Here is a 19,795-nt window from a genome sequence, read left to right on the forward strand (position 1 = left end):
CTTGTGAACGGTGGACAGGCTTTAGGGGGGGTCAGGAGGTGAGTTACACCCTGCAAGATTCCCAGATTCTGATCTGCTCTTGAAGCCACGGTATTTATATTGTTGGGTCCAGTTCAGTTTCTGATCAATGGTAACCCCCAGGATGTTGTAATAAAACTGCTCGTACGTTGCTGTGTGTTTGTTATCCAGTAATAATGACAAAATGTCCGGTACATCACCAGACAGGATGCAATGTGAATTGGAGGGAGCTTGGAGCTGACGGTATTCCCCTGGAGTGTAAATCACAGAGACAGCTGGCACACTCATCATTTCAGTCACTTTCTTCCATCCATTTGAGAAATTAATATTTTACAATCTCACTGAGGCACTTTCATTAATGGAAGTCATTCAGAAACATTAACCTGACGGCGTAAAGGTACAATTCGTTTAAAAGGTTTTAATGCATTATACATTCCAACAAGAATGAAAGATCGACAAACTGAAAACACAGCTCATAGATACATAGAAGATAGGAGCAGGAGGAGGCCTTTTGGCCCTTCGAGCCTGCTCGGCCATTCATTATGATCATGGCTGATAATCCAACTCAATAGCCTAATCCTGCTTTCTCTGCTCAGCCTTTGATCCCATTCTCCCCAAGTACTATATCCAGCCGCGTCTTGAATATATTCAATGTTTTAGCATTAATTACTTCCTGTGGTAATGAATTCCACAGGCTCACCACTCTTTGTGTGAAGAAATGTCTTCTTGGGCGTCATTCTCCGACCCCCCCCCGCCGGGTCGGAGAATGGCCGTTGGCCACCGTGAATCCCGCCCCCGCCGAAGTCTCCGGTACCGGAGATTGGGCGGGGGCGGGAATCGGGCCGCGCCGGTTGGCGGGACCCCCTGCTCAATTCTCCGGCCCGAATGGGCCGAAGTCCCGCCCAGAAATTGCCTGTCCCGCCGGCGTAAATCAAAGCTGGTATTTACCGGCAGGACCAGGTGGCGTGGGCGGGCTCCAGGGTCCTAGGGGGGGCGCGGGGTGATCTGGCCCTGGGGGGTGCCCCCACGGTCGCCTGGCCCGCGATCGGGGCCCACCGATCCGCGGGCGGGCCTGTGCCGTGGGGGCACTCTTTCCCTTCTGCCTCCACTACGGCCTCCACCATGGCGGAGGCAGAAGAGACTCTCCCCACTGCGCATGCGCGGGAAACTGTCGGCGGCCGCTGATGCTCCCGCGCATGCGCCGCATTTCCGCGCCAGCTGGCGAGGCAACAAACGCCATTTCCGCCAGCTGGCGGGGCGGAAATCCCTCCGGCGCCGGCCTAGCCCCTCAATGTTGGGGCTCGGCCCCCAAAGATGCGGAGCATTCCGCACCTTTGGGCCGGCGCGATGCCCGTCTGATTGGCGCCGTTTTTGGCGCCAGTCGGCGGACATCGCGCCGTTGGGGGAGAATTTCGCCCCTTATCTCTGTCCGAAATGGTTTACCCTGAATCCTCAGACTGTGACCCCATGTTCTGGACAGACCCATCATTGGGAACATTTTCCCTGCATCTACCCTGTCCAGTCCTGTTAGAATTTTATACGTCTCTATGAAATCCCCCTTCATTCTTCTGAACTCCAGCAAGAACAATCCCAACCTAGTCAATCTCTCCTCATATGACAGTCCCGCCATCCCTGGAATCAGTCTGGTAAACCTTCACTGCACTCCCTCGAGAGCAAGAACATCCTTCCTCAGAGAAGGGGACCAAAACTGCCCACAATACTCCAGGTGTGGCCTCACCAAGGCCCTGTACAATTGCAGCAACACATCCCTGCTCCTGTACTCGAAACCTCTCGCAATGAAGGCCAACATACCATTAGCCTTCTTTACCGCCTGCTGCACCTGCATGCTTACCTTCAGCGACTGGTGCACAAGGACACCCAGGTCCTGCTGCACACTCCCCTCTCCCAATTTACAACCATTTAGGTAGTAATCTGCCTTCCTGTTTGATGACGAGGGAGCTAGAGATTAGATGTGGCGCCCCAATAATTGCAGGGCCGAGGTGATGGTGGAACGGGCGAATCAGAGGCCACCCTGCCAGCGACACGACGTGGAAACTGTGCATGAAAATTGTTTGCACAAAGCGCCACGCTGTGTGGCAGGAAAAGCCAGCGGTACCATCAGTGGGCCCAATGCTGCTTTTCCTGCCTCTGCTGATTTCCGGGAAAATTTCACCCCATGCTGAAACAAACAAGGAATGGATGCCAGGTGAATTCTTCAAGTAAGAATCAGGTCAAGTATAATAGGTTGAAAGACGTGGTGAAGGGGAAAATGAGACAGTCAAAGAGAGAATATGAAAATAAAATGGCAGTCAACATAAAATAGAAGCAAAAACCGGCATCTAAATCGTAAGTGGACAGTAAGGGGTGGGTCTTATAAGGGACTGAAAAAGTGACAAACACTCAGGAGAACAGATTACTACACGAGTATTTTATACCAGTGTATACAAAAGAATAGAATGCTGACAAAATAAATGCTGAAGAGGAAATAGTGGTAACAATGGATGGGGTGAAAATTAAGAGGCATGATGTACTGGACAGTTTGGCTATGTTTCTAGTGGATAGGTCATCTGGTCCAGATGGTTTGCATCCCAGGATGCTGAAGGAAGTGAGTGTGGTATAAAGGGTTAATAGATGGGATATGCTAATGTGATGTGGATGGTGATGTACCATTAACATCAGTCAGACATGAGTTGAGACTCTCCAGAGGGAGAGATTGGATCACCCTGTCGAGGACCAACATGTGCACTCTGTTACCTGTTTAGAAATGGTCCTAATAAAAACGTGTTAAACAGATACCCGAGTGTGCCTACAATCTGCCCAGGAACCAAGTACCATGCGCAGAGTGCACAGGTAAGAAGGACCACCTGAGAACAGTGTGGGTAGAGGTGGCAGAAGGATTTGTCACAATCCTCCCAAGCTATGGAGGGGGAGGAAGCAGGGGATTGCAGAGTGCCAATGTGACACCCTTATCCAATAAAAATGGAAGGACAGTCCAAGCAACTACAGGCAGTTAGATCAACATCAGCGGTGGGTCAGGTTCTAGAAACAATAATGGGGGGAAGAAAAATCAAAAGGCACTTGGAGAGGTTTCAGTAAATTCGGGGGGAGCCAGCATGGATTTGTGAAAGGCAGATCGCCGAATGTATTTGATTATTTTGATGAAGTAACAGATGAGGAAAGGAATAGAAATGGAGAAAATAGGAGCAGGAGGAGGCCATTCGGCCCTTCGAGCCTGCCCCGCCATTCATTATGGTCATGGCTGATCATCCAACTCTGTAATCTGTTCCCACCTTCCCCCATATTCTTTGACCCCCTTTAGCCCCAAGAACCATTTTGTGAGGGCCACGAAGAATCCAGCACGAGTTTTAAGGATACAAAGTAATAACATTTATTTACAATAACATATATATATAACAGCAGCAGCAACTTCCCTTGCTGCACACTCCTTCCTGTTGGTTCCCAAACTGGCCAGCTTTATTTATACTTGGGGTTTACTGATGGTTTCTCCGCCCCCCTCATTGGGGAAGCTCATACTCCCACAGGATTGTGGGATTGTCATTAGTCCCCAGCCAATGGTCAGCAGGCAGGTTATAACATTCCTCCCCCCCCCCCCCAAAGTCCAAGGAATCCACCGAAGACCCTGGCGAAGGAGGGCGTCGGACTCGTTTTGCCGTAGGCCGTACACCATTTGCACGCGACGCTGGATCAGGTGGCATGTAACGAGACGGAGACTGGCGCTTCCATGATGAACGGCGTAACGGTTGTATATCCACGGCCCGTGGGCCCGAGGATTCCCCCTCTGATGCGTCCTGTGTCTCCATCTCGGAGTCAGAGTCTGCTGCCTCCATCATGTCAGCGTCTCTATCTCCATTCGGTGCTGTAACGACCTGCGTAGGCTTTGAGTGAGGCACCAGTGGAAGATTGTGAGGACTACCTTCACTTGTCTCTGGTCTCTGCGGCTGTAGAAATGAGCTCCAGGGGCGGGGAATCTTTTGAGGGGATAGTCTTCTGGACTGAACGTGGTCTACATGTTTGCGCTGGAGACGACCCTGGGCTTGCACCTGGTAAGATATAGGGCCCGTTTGGCAAAAGATTATGCCAGGAACCCACTGGGCACCACCAGCAAAATTCCGAACGATCACTGGGTCACCGGGCGCAAACTGCCGAATTGGCCGATGCCGAGAAAATCCCTGTCCCTGCCGTTCTTGTGTGCGGCGTACTTTTGCACCAATGTCCGGGAAAACCATACTAAGGCGGGTGCGAAGTCTCCGTCCCATTAGGAGTTCTGCAGGAGCTACCCCAGTCACCGCATGGGGGGTGGTCCTATACGTAAACAAAAAGCGAGCCAGTCTCGTGTCCATTGATCCGGAAGGCTGCTTCTTTAGGCATCTTTTGAATGTCTGCACTGCGCGCTCTGCCAACCCATTTGAAGCCGGGTGGTATGGGGCAGTGCGGATATGGCGTATGCCGTTCACCTTCATGAACCTCGCAAACTCCTCACTCGTGAATGGAGTGTCGTTATCCGTGACCAGCACCTCGGGGAGGCCATGTGTACTAAAGGACAAACGCATCTTTTCAATTTTTGCGCAGGACGTTGTCCCCTGCATCTTATGCACCTCTAGCCATTTAGACTGGGCGTCGACTAATAGAAGGAACATGGATCCTTGAAAAGGGCCTGCGAAGTCTGCATGCAAGCGTGCCCAAGGCCGCCCTGGCCATTCCCAGTGATGTAGGGGCGCGGCCGGCGGAAGCTTCTGATGCTCCTGGCAAATGGAGCAGTTTTGGGCCACCTTCTCAATGTCGGTGTCGAGGCCTGGCCACCAGACATAACTCCGGGCCAACATTTTCATTTTGGTCACACTGGGATGCCCATTGTGCAAGTCTCTTAGTATCAGCTCCTAGCCTTTTTCCGGGACAATCACATGCGTCCCCCACAAGAGGATGCCGTCTTCCACGCTGAATTCTGACAGCTTGGAGGAAAATGCCCACAACTCGCCTGGGAGCTGTCTATGCTGCCCACCATACAGGACTATGTGCCGAACCTTTGACAGGACTGGCTCCGTCTGGGTCCACTCAAAGATCTGTGATACCGTGACAGGCAAGGTGTCCATAAAAGTTAGGGTTGCAACCACCTCGGCGGTCGTGGAGATCGACATGGGGCCGGTCGATAAAGGCAATCGGCTCAGCTAACAACTTTCTCTAGGTGGCCGCATTGTTAATACCGCAAACCAAACGGTTGCGTAACATTTCTGACAAGGTCTCACCATAGTCACAGTACTCCGCAATCCTGCGTAGCCTGGATAGAAAATCAGCAAGGGATTCTCCAGGGGTCCTCTCAGCGGTATTAAACCGGTAACGCTGGACTATCATGGATGGGGTTGGGTTAAAATGTTGCCCCACTATATTCACAAGTTCATCAAACGTTTTGGTGTCGGGCGCAGCTGGGTACGTAAGGCTCCTAATCACCCCAAACGTATGCGGGCCGCAGGCGGTGAGCAATATGACCACCTGGCGCTCGTTTTCGGTGATATTGTTTGCCCGGAAATAGTAACGCATCCGTTGTGCGTACTGGTTCCAGCTTTCCAGCGCAGCATCAAAAACATCCAAACGTCCGTACAGAGGCATGGTATAATAGAAAACAACTTCCAACCTGTATCCAACAAAAATCCAGGGAGGTGGCTTCAGCAGTGTAGACAGCTATTAACTTTAACCCTCGTCGCCAGTTTTGTGAGGGCCACAAAGAATCCAGCACGAGTTTTAAGGATACAAAGTAATAACATTTATTTACAATAACATATATATACAACAGCAGCACCTTCCCTTGCTGCACACTCCTTCCTGCTGGTTCCAAACTGGCCAGCTTTATTTATACTTGGAGTTTACTAATGGTTTCTCCGCCCCCCTCATTGGGGAAGCTCATACTCCCACAGGATTGTGGGATTGTCATTAGTCCCCAGCCAATGGTAAGCAGGCAGGTTATCACAAGCTATATCTAACTGCTTCTTGAAAACATGCAATGTTTTGACCTCCACTACTTTCTGTGGTAACGAATTCAACAGACTCACCACTCTCTGGGTGAAGACATTTCTCCTCATCTCAGTCCTAAATGGTCTATCCTGTATCCTCAGACTGTGTCCTGGATTCAATCGCCACGGGGAACATCCTTCTTGCCTCTACCCTATCTCGTCCTGTTCGAATTTTATAGTGTTCTAGAGTGTTACAAAGAACAAAGAACAAAGAAAATTTACAGCACAGGAACAGGCCCTTCGGCCCTCCCAGCCTGCGCTGATCCAGATCCTTTATCTAAACCTGTCACCTATTTTCCAAGGATCTACTTCCCTCTGTTCCCCGCCCGTTCATATATCTGTCTAGATGCATCTTAAATGATGCTATCGTGCCCGCCTCTACCACCTCCACTGGCAAAGCGTTCCAGGCACCCACCACCCTCTGCGTAAAAAACTTTCCACGCACATCTTCCTTAAACTTTCCCCCACTCACCATGAAATCGTGACCGCTTGTAATTAACACCCCCACTCTTGGAAAACGCGTGTTGTTATCCACCCTGTCCATACCTCTCATAATTTTGTAGACCTCAATCAGGTCCCCCTCAACCTCCGTCTTTCCAACAAAAACAATCCTAATCTACTCAACCTCTCTTCAGAGCTAGCACCCTGCATACCAGGCAACATCCTGGTGAACCACCTCTGCACCCTCTCTAAAGCACCCACATCCTTCTGGTAATGTGGCGACCAGAACTGCACGCAGTATTCCAAATGTGGCCTAACCAAAGTCCAATACTTTGACTGTTGACTCTTGTACTCAATATCCCGTCCGATGAAGGCAAGCATGCTGTATGCCTTCTTGACCACTCTATCGGCCTGCGTTGCCACCTTCAGGGTACAATGGATCTGAGCTCCCAGATCTCTCTGTACATCAATTTTCCCCAGGACTCTTCCATTGACCGTATAGTCCGGTCTTGAATTAGATCTTCCAAAATGCATCACCTCGCATTTGCCTGGATTGAACTCCATCTGCCATTTCTCTGCCCAACTCTCCAATCTATCTATATTTTGCTGTAATATCTGACAGTCCTCCTCGCTATCTGCAACTCCACCAATCTTAGTATCATCTGCAAACTTGCTAATCAGACCACCTATACCTTTGTCCAGATTATTTATGTATATCACAAACAACAGTGGTCCGAACACGGATCCCTGTGGAACACCACTAGTCACCTTTCCCCATTTTGAGACACTCCCTTCCACCATGACTCTCTGTCTCCTGTTGCCCAGCCAGTTCTTTATCCATCTAGCTAGTACACCCAGAACCCCATACAACTTCACTTTTTCCATCAACCTGCCATGGGAAACTTTATCAAACGCCTTACTGAAGTCCATGTATATGACATCTACTGCCCTTCCCTCATCAATTAACTTTGTCACTTCCTCAAAGAATTCTATTAGGTTTGTAAGACATGACCTTTCCTGCTCAAAACCATGCTGCATATCACTGATAAGTCTATTTTCTTCCAAATGTGAATAGATCCTATCCCTCAGTATCTTCTCCAACAGTTTGCCTACCACTGACGTCAAGCTCACAGGTCTATAATTCCCTGGATTATCCCTGCTACCCTTCTTAAACAAAGGGACAACATTAGCAATTCTCCTCCGGGACCTCACCCGTGCTCAAAGATGCTGCAAAGATATCTGTTAAGGCCCCAGCTATTTCGTCCCTCGCTTCCCTCAGTAACCTGAGATAGATCCCATCTGGACCTGGGGACTTGTCCACCTTAATGCCTTTTAGAATACCCAAAACTTCCCCCTTCCTTATGCCGACTTGACCTAGAGTATTTAAACATCCATCCCTAGCCTCAACATCCGTTATGTCCCTCTCCTTGGTGAATACCGATGCAAAGTACTCATTAAGAATCTCACCCATTTCCTCTGACTCCACGCATAAATTCCCTCTTTTGTCTTTGAGTGGGCCAATCCTTTCTCTCGTTAACCTCTTGCTCCTTATATACGAATAAAAGGCTTTGGGATTTTCCTTAACCCTGTTAGCCAAAGATATTTCATGACCCCTTTTAGCCTTCTTTATTGCGCGTTTGAGATTTGTCCTACTTTTCCGATATTCCTCCAAAGCTTCATCAGTTTTAAGTCGCCTAGATATTATGTATGCTTCCTTTTTCATCTTAGCTAGTCTCACAATTCCACCCGTCATCCATGGTTCCCTAATCTTGCCATTTCTATCCCTCATTTTCACAGGGACATGTCTGTCCTGCACTCTAATCAACCTTTCCTTAAAAGACTCCCACATTTCAAATGTGAATTTATCCTTAAACAGCTGCTCCCAAACCACATTCCCTAGCTCCTGCCGAATTTTGTTATACTTGGCCTTTCCCCAATTTAGCACTCTTCCTTTAGGACCACTCTCGTCTTTGTCCCTGAGTATTCTAAAACTTACGGAATTGTGATCGCTATTCCCAAAGTAATCACCGACTGAAACTTCAACCACCTGGCCGGGATCATTCCCCAATACCAGGTCCAGTATGGCCCCTTCCCGAGTTGGACTGTTTACATACTGCTCTAAAATAACTCTCCTGGACGCTCCTTACATATTCTGCTCCATCTACGCCTCCAACACTACATGAGTCCCATTCAATGTTGGGGAAGTTAAAATCTCCCATCATGACCACCCTATTGCTCCTACATTTTTCTAAAATCTGTCAACATATTTGAACCTCTCCTACTTCACGCTCGCTTTTGGGAGGCCTGTAGTGAAGTCTCAACAATGTTACTGCACCCTTCCTATTTCTTAGCTCTACCCATATTGCCTCAGTGCTTGAATCCTCCATCGTGCCCTCCTTAATCACAGCTGTGATATCATCTCTGACCAGTAATGCAACTCCTCCACCCCTTTAACCTCCCTCTCTATCCCTCCTGAAGCATCTATACCCTGGGATATTTAGTTGCCAGTCTTGCCCTTCCCTCAACCAAGTCTCAGTAATACCAATAACATCACATTCCCAGGTACTAATCCAAGCCCTAAGACCATCTGCCTTACCTGCTACACTTCTCGCATTGAAACAAATGCACCTCAGATTGCCTTGTCCCTTTGCATTCATCATCTCTTCCCTGTCCACTCTTCCCCTTAGTCACGTTGAGTTTATTATCTAGTACCTTACTGGCTTTAATTGCTGCCTCTTTACTGACGTCTAACTTCCTAATCTGGTTCCCATCCCCCTGCCACATTAGTTTAAAACCTCCCCAACAGTGTTAGCAAAAGCACCCCCTAGGACACTGGTTTCAGTCCTGCCCAGGTGTAGACTATCCGATTTGTAATGGTCCCACCGCCCCCAGAACCGGTTCCAATGTCCCAAAAATCTGAACCCCTCCCTCCTGCACCATCTGTCAAGCCACTTATTCATTCTGACTATTCTTGAATTTCTACTCTGACTGTCTCGTGGCACTGGTAGCAATCCTGAGATTACTACCTTTGAGGTCCTACTTTTTAACTTATCTCCTAACACCCTAAATTCTGATTGTAGGACCTCATCCCATTTTTTACCTATATCGTTGGTGTCTATATGTACCACGACAACTGGCTGTTCACCCTCTCCCTTCAGTATGTCCTGCAGCCGATCTGAGACATCCCTGACCCGTGCACCCGGGAGGCAACATACCATTCGGGAATCTCGTTTTCAACCACAGAAATGCCTGTCTACTCCCCTTACGATTGAATCCCCTATGACTATAGCCCTGCCAGTCTTTTTCCCGCCCTGCTGTGCAGCAGAGCCAGCCACGGTGCCATGAGCCTGGCTACTACTGCCTTCCCCTGGTAAGTCAGCTCCCCCAACAGTGTCCAAAACGGTATATCTGTTTTGGAGGGAGATGACCGCAGGGGACACCTGAACTGCCTTCCTGCTCTTTCTCTGCCTTTTGGTCATCCATTCCCTGTCTCCCTCACCAACCCTAATCTGGGGTGTGACCAACTCACTGAACGTGCTATCCACGACCTCCTCAGCATCGCGGATGGTCCAAAGTGAGTCCATCCGTAGCTCCAGAGCCGTCATGCGGTCTAACAGGAGCTGCAGCTGGACACACTTCCCGCACATGAAGGAGTCAGGGGCATCGGCCGCATCCTTGAACTCCCACATTGAGCACGAGGAGCATAACATGGGTCTGGGATCTCCTGCCACTTTTACACTTTACCTTAACTGATTACAAATATATCAAATAATGAATAAGTGAAAGAAATAAAGATTTTACTTACAATCACAATACTTACCAACACACGAAGAGTTAAATTTCTCCCAGCTACTGCTAATTGGAGCACTTTCCTTACCAGCCAATCAGGTCACTGCTTTTCTGTGATGTCACTCTTCAAGGTAAGTTTTTAAAGTTTTTCAAGAGGTAAACTTACCTTCCCGACAGACCCCTGGCCACTGCCCCCGCCGAAAATCATGGTGGTGTCTTGCTCAGGTACACGTTCTGGATGCAGTGACCACAATGCACTGACGCAAATATTCCCCGCAACAGCCAATCAGCAGTTCCGCTCCACTCCCCTCTGCTGGATGCTTGCCTTCACTTGAACACGGAGGGTGTCTTGCTCAGGTACATGTTCTTGATATAGTGACCGCAATGCACTGACGCAAACTTTCCCCACAAAAGCTAATCAGCAGCTCCGTTATCCTGCCCTCTGCTGGATCCTCTGTTATACTGAGAATCTTCCTGTCTAATCATATGTATTGTGATGAATGTAAGAAATTGTCATATTTTATATTTTATATGTTTTGCAGTAATGTTATTAAAACCTGGGTTAAGGTGCACACAGACAGTTCGACTGCTAGAGCAGTAATTAAGGTGTCATAAAATTGATTTGCAGGTGAAGTGTTCTGTTAATAGATCTTGAGAACCATTTACTTGCTTACAGATAGCTAGCTAAAGGAATATTCATAGAATTTACAGTGCAGAAGGAGGCCATTCAGCCCATCGAGTCAGCACCGGCCCTTGGAAAGAGCACCCTCCGCCCTATCCCTGTAACCCACTAACCCCACCCAACCTTTTTTGGACACTAAGGGCAATTTATAATGACCAATCCACCTAACCTGCACATCTTTGGACTGTGGGAGGAAACCGGAGCACCCGGAGGAAACCCACGCAGACACGGGGAGAACGTGCAGACTCTGCGCAGACAGTGACCCAAGCCGGGAATCGAACCTGGGACCCTGGCGCTGTGAAGCAACTGTGCTTGATGAATGTGATATAAAATAGTTACTTTAAAGATATTAGTTACTGTAATGTAAATATAGGCCGGTCTAATTCATGTTAGTTCACAGACAAATGATTTCAGAGAGCATGGCAAAGGAGGAGGGAATAGGGTGTTTAGAGTATGAGGAGAAAAGGATGCTGGGTAATAAGAGGCCAGGGGAAGGGATGAGAAGTGAGCCAATCAGGATGTATGGCCAGGTCAGGAGGGGTATAGGATGACCTCTGGGAATCGTGTATGTGAAACTTGATGCCATTTGAATGTGTTGGTAGAGATTTCTTTGTTATTGAGAATCACTCGATTCTGTAGACCCAGGAGGCTGCTTGTGTTCTTGGTTCTGAGAAACGAGTCAGACTTGCAAGTCGAATAAAAATAACTAATGCTATGCCTGCAAATCCATCTCGAGTTTTATTGAGGCCAGACTGACGGGTTGAATGTGTACACTTTGCAACTCATTGTGGGGCTCGAGGGACTAGTGATTTGTTGCTGGACACTTGGTGGCACCCTAAAATGCAGGGGTTGGACCAGAGTATCAGTAATCGGTGTTTGATTTGTCAGCAATATAACACCGGAAAAGGTATCCCTTGTGGGATGGGGCAAACCCCGTTGCCCAGTGGTCCCTTTGAGACGCTCCAAATGGATTACATTGAGTTGGAAAGGTGTCAATGTTACAAATATGTTTTGGTTATTGTGGATGGGTTCAGCAGATGGGTCGAGGTGTATCCGACCGCCGATAATAAAGTTGCTACTGTGGTTAAGGTTCTGATGCGGGAAATCATTCCCCGGTACAGTAGACCAGCTCAGTTGAGTTCTGATAACGGGCCTCATTTTCTTGGACAGATTAACCGGCCTCCCTTCCCCAGCGCTATTTTACAGATGTGGAGCATGATGGGGTGGCTATGCACCGCCTGTGTGATATTCGGCCTCACCTCGCTTGGAGTGACATCGGCGATGGACATGGAAAAGGGAAATATTATCTACATTTGTAACCCCAACCAAACTACAAGGACATTTCGTTTATGCAGAGGTGATGTTCTTCAATGCCCCCATATATGAAGACATGGTATTGACTCAGGGAAGGTCATCAAATTAACGGACAATGCAGAACTCATGAAGCAATTGCACCAGTCCCGGCGATGGGAAGGGAACATTACATGGACATTGCCTTGTTTTTGGAGTACATGTAAATTTGATTTTGGATGTGTTAAGATTGGTGCCATATCAGACCGTCAGGAGAGGGTAGGAAGAGGTTGTGAGAGAGAGAGGGGGACTAGAGAGAGGACGGGGCGTGTAAGGAGGGAGTACAACTAGAACGTAGGTTATCAGGAGATACACTTAATTCACTTAGGGCCCAGACTGTACCTATATTCACTCCCCCGCGACAGCTGGAACTTCTCCTACGCTTTCTCTAACCTTGCAAACCTCCCTTTCCATGAACAGACCCTTTTCCCACTCTACCTCTTCTCTATGCCAGCTCCTGTACGTCATGTCTATCCATGCTGGTATGAACTTATCATTCCTGCATATTGGGGCCAGTACCGACCCCCCCCCCCCCCCCCCCCCACCCCAAGTCCAAAGTGCTGCTTCCACTGGTTCCATATCTTGAAGGATGACACCATAAGGCCATAAGATATAGGAGCAGAATTAGGCCACTCGGCCCATCGAGTCTGCTCCGCCATTCCATCAGGGCTGATATTTTCTCATCCCCATTCTCCTGCCTTCTCCCCGTAACATTGATCCCCTTATTAATCAAGAACCTATCTATCTCTGTCTTAAAGACACTCAGTGATTTGGCCTCCACAGCCTTCTGCGGCAAAGAGTTCCACAGATTCACCACCCTCTGGCTGAAGAAATTCCCTCCTCATCTCTGTTTTAAAGGATCGTCCCTTTAGTCTGAGATGGTGTCCTCTACTTCTAGTTTTTCCTACAAATGGAAACATCCTCTCCACGTCCACTCTATCCAGGCCTCGCAGTATCTTGTAGGTTTCAACAGGATCCCCCCTCATCCTTCTAAACTCCAACGAGTACAGACCCAGAATCCGGGAGAATGGGAGGGGGGCTTTCACCGGGGTCCCTTAAGCACATTGCCACACAGGAGGCCTCCTCCACCTGCACCCATTCTGACCCCCCACTCCCCGCATCACCACCGCACCTTCTCCACATTTGCCGCCCAATCGTATATAGCAGGTTTGGAAGTGTCAGCCCCCCACCCCACCCGCTGTCCTCTGCAAAAAGCCGTCCGAATCCTGGGCATGTTACCTGCTCATACAAATTCCGAGATTAGCTTGTCAACTCTCCAAAAGAAGGGTTCCTTTGGAAGGACCCGCTCAAGATCCTAAAAGTATGGATGTCTTTACCCAGTGCGAGCATGCTCGTGTGACATCATCGGTAGCACCTGCTTGCGCAATTTTTCTGTATCGCCACGAGGAGTTTGTGTATAGTTGTGTATCATTGGTCACCACATTACAGGAAGGAGGTTATTGCTCTGGAGAGAGTGCTGTGGGGATTTACAGGAATGTTGCCAGGGCTGGAAAAGTGTGGCGACGAGGAGATATTGGAGAGGTTGGGGTTATTTTCCCTTGAACAAAGGAGGCTGAGGGGAGACTTAATTGAACAAAATTATGAGGGGACGAGATATTCTTCCCTTGGTGGAGAATTCTAGAAGCAGGGGACGTAGGTTCACGATAAGTGGCAGAAGGTGTGGAGGAGACATGAGGAAGAACGTTATTTACACAGAGGGTAATGGGTGTCTGGAATTCGCTGCCTGAGTTGGTGGTGGAGGCAGCGACCCTGAACTCATTTAACGAATACCTGGATCTGCACCTTCAGTGCTGCCTTGCCGGCCATGCAGCTCCGCACTCTGCTAACAGCCCACTGTGAACTTAGGGCCACAGGTCGTATGGGTCCCCTCCCAGGCCACCCCCCTCGGTTCCCTTTGGAACCAGCCGATCCATCAACAGGTTGGACGTTCCATCTCATTGACTGGGATGGTGTGTGTGGAGACCCATTTAACATGAAACAAAGTACTGAGGGCAACAACTGGTTAATGACCTTCACCCGGGTACCTTCGTGGGGAGATGGTGATGTCGTGGTCATGTCAACCTACTCTAATGTTGTGGGGTCACAGATTTTGGTGGAATTAAATACACCAAGCAGCTGGTGGAATTTTAATTTCATTTGTTAAACGTAGAATATAAAACTAGTCTCAGTAATGATGAGCGTGAAACCAATGTCAATTCCGTAAAAACCCACCTAGCGCGGCGATCAGGAAATCTGCAATCATACTCGGTCTGGCTGGGTCTGGCTTCAAAGTGGTTGACTTTTTTTGATAAATTTAGAGTACCCAATTCATTTTTTCCAATTAAGGGGCAATTTTCGTGGGCCCAATCCACCTGCCCTGCACATCTTTGGGTTGTGGGGGCGAAACCCACGCAAACACGGGGAGAATGTGCAAACTCCACGCGGACAGTGACCCGGGGCCGGGATCGAACCTGGGACCTCAGCGCCGTGAGGCAGCAATGCTAACCACTGCGCCACCGTGCTGCCCTAAAGTGGTTGACTTTTAACTGCCCTCTGAACAAGCCACTCAGTTCAAGGACAAGTGTACTAACCCCCACAAGGCCCACGGGGAAACCATAGAACCATAGATTTCACAGTGCAGGATACCATTCGGCCCATCGAGTCTGCACCGGCCCTTGGAAAGAGCACTCCACTTAAGCCCACTCCTCCACCCTATCCCCGTAACCCAGTAACCCCACCTAACCTTTTTGGACACTAAGGGCAATTTATCACGGCCAATCCACCTAACCTGCACGTCTTTGGACTGTGGGAGGAAACCGGAGCACCCGGAGGAAATCCACACAGACACAGGGAGAACGTGCAAACTCCGCACAGACAGTGACCCAAGCCGGAATCGAACCTGGGAGCCTGGTGAATCAACTGTGCTAACCACTGTGCTACCGCGCTCCTCCTGGGGCTCGTGGAATACCGCGCCCGGTAGTGGGCGGGGAGGCCTGGCGCTCATAAGATGAAGCGCAAAAATCGCCCCGAGCCAAGATGTCAGTCTCGTCAGCGAATCCCAGACAGCAAGAAAAAATAAAAAGGCAGGAAAAGAACCTTGAACAAACTGCCAGCAGTCCTGCACCACCCTCTAGTGGTGAGTTATCATAAAACAACCAGTAGAAAAAAATAAGGATACCTGTAATTTGTATGATTTAGATCCTTAGATCATTTCAAAATGAATTATTGAATTTGAAATGTAATTAATTGGCAGGATCTTTGCTGGGAGCACTGTTCTTCACCAGTTACCTAAATGATTTGGACTCTGGTATCAGGAGAGCAATTTCAAAATTTGCAGATGACACAAATTTGGGGGGGTGATTAATAGAGAGTGAGGACTGTGAAAAATACCAGAAGACATTAGTTATCTTGCAGAGTGGCTGTGTAATTGGAAGATGAACTTTAATTTGAATAAGTGTGAAGTGTTCCATTTGGGTTGGAAGGATTCGTCTCTGATTGGGGGTGAGGGGGAGAGGAACCTGGGGTACAGAAAAACATTAACTCTGCTTCTGCCTTCACTGAGGCTCCGCAACATGCTGTATATTCCCAGCACTTTTCTTAAATGCCAGATTTCCAGATCCAACACATGAATTAGGATCAGGACTAGGCCACTCGGCCCCTCGAGCCTGCTCCACATTCCGATTTATCCAATTGTAATCTCGACACCACATTCCTGCCTACCCCAATAACCTTTCACCCCCTCTTGTTAATCAGGAATCTACCCAGCTCGGCCGTAAAAATATCCCAAGGTTCTGCTGGCACTGCCTTTTGAGAAAGAGTTACAGAGACTCACTACCCTCTGAGAGAAAGAAATTCTCCTCGTCTCGGTCTTAAATGAGTTACCCCTCATTATTAAACAGTGACCCTCGTTCCAGATTCTCCCACAAGAGGAAACATCCTCTTCACATCCACCCTGTCAATACCCCGCAGGATCTTAAAGGTTTCAATCAAGTTGTCTCTCACTCTTCTAAACTCCAGCGGATACAAACCCAGCCTGTCCAACCTTTGCTCATATAACCCGCCCATTCCAGTTTTAGTCTGGTACACCTTCTCTGAACCAAAAATGTGTCCACAAATGTGCAGGTTAGGTGGATTGGCCGTGCTAAATTGCCCCTCAGTGTCCAAGAGGTTAGGTGGGGTTACTGGATTTACAGGGATAGGATGGAGGCGTGAGTTTAAGTAGGGTGCTCTTTCCAAGGGACGGTGCAAACTCGAAAGGCTGAATGGCCTCCATTTGCACTGTACATCTGAGAACTGCTTCTGATTTACATCCTTCCTTAAATATGGAAACTAATATTGTACACAATACTCCAGATGTGGTCTCACTAGTGCCCTGTACAACTGAAACATAACCTCCCTATCTCTGCAATCAACTCCCCTCACAATAAACAATCACATTCTATTATCTTTCCAAATGACTTGCTGTACCTTGCCTACGAGCCTTTTGAGATTCATGCACTCGGACACCCAGGTCCCTCTGCACCCCAGAGTTCTGTAATCTCTCACCATTTAGATAAGCACCTTTTTTATTATTCATGCCAAAATGGACAATTTCACATTTGCCCACATTATACTCTTACCTGCGAGATCGTTACCTACTCAGTTGGCTGATCTTTATTCTTTTGTGACCTGCTTCTGTCCTCTTCATAACTTACTTTCCTACCTATCATCGCGTCATCAGAAAATCTGGCAACCTTCCCTTCGATCCCGTTATCCAAACCATTTGTATAAACAGTGAAATGTTGAGTTCCCACCACTGATCACTGTTGACTCTTCTGCAGAAGACTATCTCACTATTTTGCTTCTGTATTGAACCTCGGTTGGACACTTACAATAATTCTGGTCTCCATATAATAAAAAAGATACAGAAGTACCAGAGAAAATGCAAAAGAGATTTACTATGCTGATAGCAGATTGGGTTGTACCACATCAGGAAAGACTGAACAGACTGGGCATCTTTCTTGTAGAAAGGTTAAGAATGGGAGGTGATAAAAGCAAATTACTGCAGATGCTGGAATCTGAAACCAAAAAAAAAATGCTGGAAAATCTCAGCAGGTCTGGCAGCATCTGTAGGGAGAGAAAAGAGCGAACGTTTCAAGTCCGATAACTCTTTGTCAAAGCTGAAGACAGAGAAAGTGGGAAATATTTGTGCTGTGGAGTGAGAATGAAAGATGAGCCATAGCCACAGAAACACAATGATGGGGGGCAAATAGAACATACAGTGCAGAAGGAGGCCATTCGGCAAATCGCCGAAATGGGTCTGCACTGACCCACTTAATCCCTCACTTCCACCCTATCCCCGTAACCCAATAACCCCTCCTAACCTTTTTGGGCACGAAGGGCAATTTATCACGGCCAATCCACCTAACCTGCACGTCTTTGGACTGTGGGAGGAAACCAGAGCACCCGGAGGAAACCCACACAGACACACGGAGAACGTGCAGACTCCGCACAGACAGTGAGCCAAGCTGGGAATCGAACCTGGGACCCTGGCGCTGTGAAGCCACAGTGCTATCCACTTGTGCGACCGTGCTGCCCACGAATAGCAACAGAAAGCAAGGGGAAAGAGTGCTAATGGCAGTCCCCAGAGAGAACAAAAGGTGTGAAAGGCTGGTAGAATTTGAGGTGACCTGGTAGAGGTCTTTAAGATGATGAAATGTTTGCGAGAGGAGATGTTCAAAGATGTGCAGGTTAGGTGGATTGGCCATGATAAATTGCCCCGTACTGTCAAAAAGGTTTTGTGGTGTTATTGGGTTATGGGGATAGGGTGGAGGTGTGGGCTGGTGCAGACTCAATGGGCCGAATGGCCACCTTCTGCACTGTAGGGATTCTATGAATCTTATTATTTTTTTTTAGAAAATATTTTTTTGAGGCATTTATAATTTTAACATTTTAAACAGAGGTCCAACACACACAAAAAACCCACAATAGCATACCCAACCCCCCCCCCATCATAAACCCTAACTACCCATACATTAGATTCCCTACCCTTATTCGGCACTTCCTAGCCTCCCCCCCCCCCCCCCCCCCGCTGAAGGTCAATTTTCCTTGAAGAAGTCGATGAACGGCTGCCACCTCCAAACGAACCCCTGTAGTGAACTCCTTAAGGCAAACTTATTTTCCTCTAGTCACTGACCCAAACACCCGCCTTTGGAGGCTCCGAGTCCCCCCATTCCAACAAAACCCATCTCCGGGCCACCAGGGAGGTAAAGGCCAAAACGTCGCCCTCTCTCCCCACCCCCCTGGATCTTCCGGCACTCCAAATATTGCCAGTTCTGGAGTCGGAGTCACCCTCCCTTCCTGGACCTCTGAGGGATTCCATGAATCTGTGATTCTATGTAGAGACGATGTTCCCACTGGCCAGGGAGTCCAGAACTAGGACATAAATATAAAAGGGTCGCCAATAGCTATAATCTGGAATTCAGGAGAAATTTCTTTACTCAAAAGAATGGTGAGAACGTGGAACTCGCTTCCATGGGGAGTGGTCGAGATGAAGCAATGGATAAATTTAAGGTGAAGCTCAATAAACACATGAGGGAGATATGACCAGCTATCTAGTTATTTCACTATTTGCTGTTTGTGGGAGCTTGTTGAGTTTAAACTAACATTAACATTTCCTACCTTCCAACAATGAGTACACTTCAAAATTACACCATTGACTGTGAAGCATGCTGGGATACCTTGAGGTGAAAGAAACCGCGATATAAATGAAAATTCCTTTTAATTTTCCAAACTCTGTTAAATTTAATGGCGAGGATACTTTGACAGGGCTTTCTCCAGGTTACTGACACATTTCAAATTACAATGACATCGATACGGCAATAAAAGACTGAACAGAATTAGCAACGCACACATCCTCGGGAAACGATCATATTTTCTGCTGATAAGCTTTCGATGATCCTCATTTTAAAATCTTGTCCAGGCCAGGAAACTATGAAAAGAAGATAAGAAAATATCTCAAAATATCAAGATATTCTGGTCCTTTATCCCTCCAATTTCCTTCCCTCTTTTCCTGAAGGTATTAATCCATTATCAGGGGCTGTTTAGCACAGGGCTAAATTGCTGGCTTTGAAAGCAGACCAAGGTAGGCCAGCAGCACGGTTCAATTCCCGTACCAGCCTCCCCGAACAGGCACCGGAATGTGGCGACTAGGGGCTTTTCACAGCTTTTCACAGTAACTTCATTTGAAGCCTACTTGTGACAATAAGTGATTTTCATCTCATTTCTGTGTACCTGTGCAGCTTTGATGTAGGGCTCACGTTTTGTGTCAGCACTCTTTCCACATCAGCATGTGCCCTGGGACTGTGATGCCAGTTTTGAGTTCAGCTCTGGGACTGTGCTATCTAGTATGTCGGGTTTAGGCTTAGGTCTGTGCCGTCATGATGCCAGGGCCGTTAGATGTCCCTCACTTTCCTGTACCTTGTTCAGATCCTCGTTCCCCAAGGAGTAC

At 48.1% G+C, this 19,795-nt stretch overlaps 1 protein-coding gene across 3 annotated transcripts in view; it reads right to left on the reverse strand.

Annotated features, from left to right (window-relative positions):
* Nucleotides 1–19,063: 19,063 nt before the first annotated feature.
* ostn (osteocrin) overlaps nucleotides 19,064–19,795 on the reverse strand; it is a 76,076-nt gene continuing 75,344 nt past the window's right edge. For all 3 annotated transcript variants that reach the window (XM_072473412.1, XM_072473413.1, XM_072473415.1), the window contains exon 5: nucleotides 19,064–19,276. The gene's annotated coding sequence lies outside the window, so the exon portion shown is untranslated. The remainder of the gene's footprint in view (nucleotides 19,277–19,795) is intronic.

The sequence above is a fragment of the Scyliorhinus torazame genome, chromosome 14, assembly GCF_047496885.1.
Source record: "Scyliorhinus torazame isolate Kashiwa2021f chromosome 14, sScyTor2.1, whole genome shotgun sequence".
Taxonomy (NCBI): domain Eukaryota; kingdom Metazoa; phylum Chordata; class Chondrichthyes; order Carcharhiniformes; family Scyliorhinidae; genus Scyliorhinus; species Scyliorhinus torazame.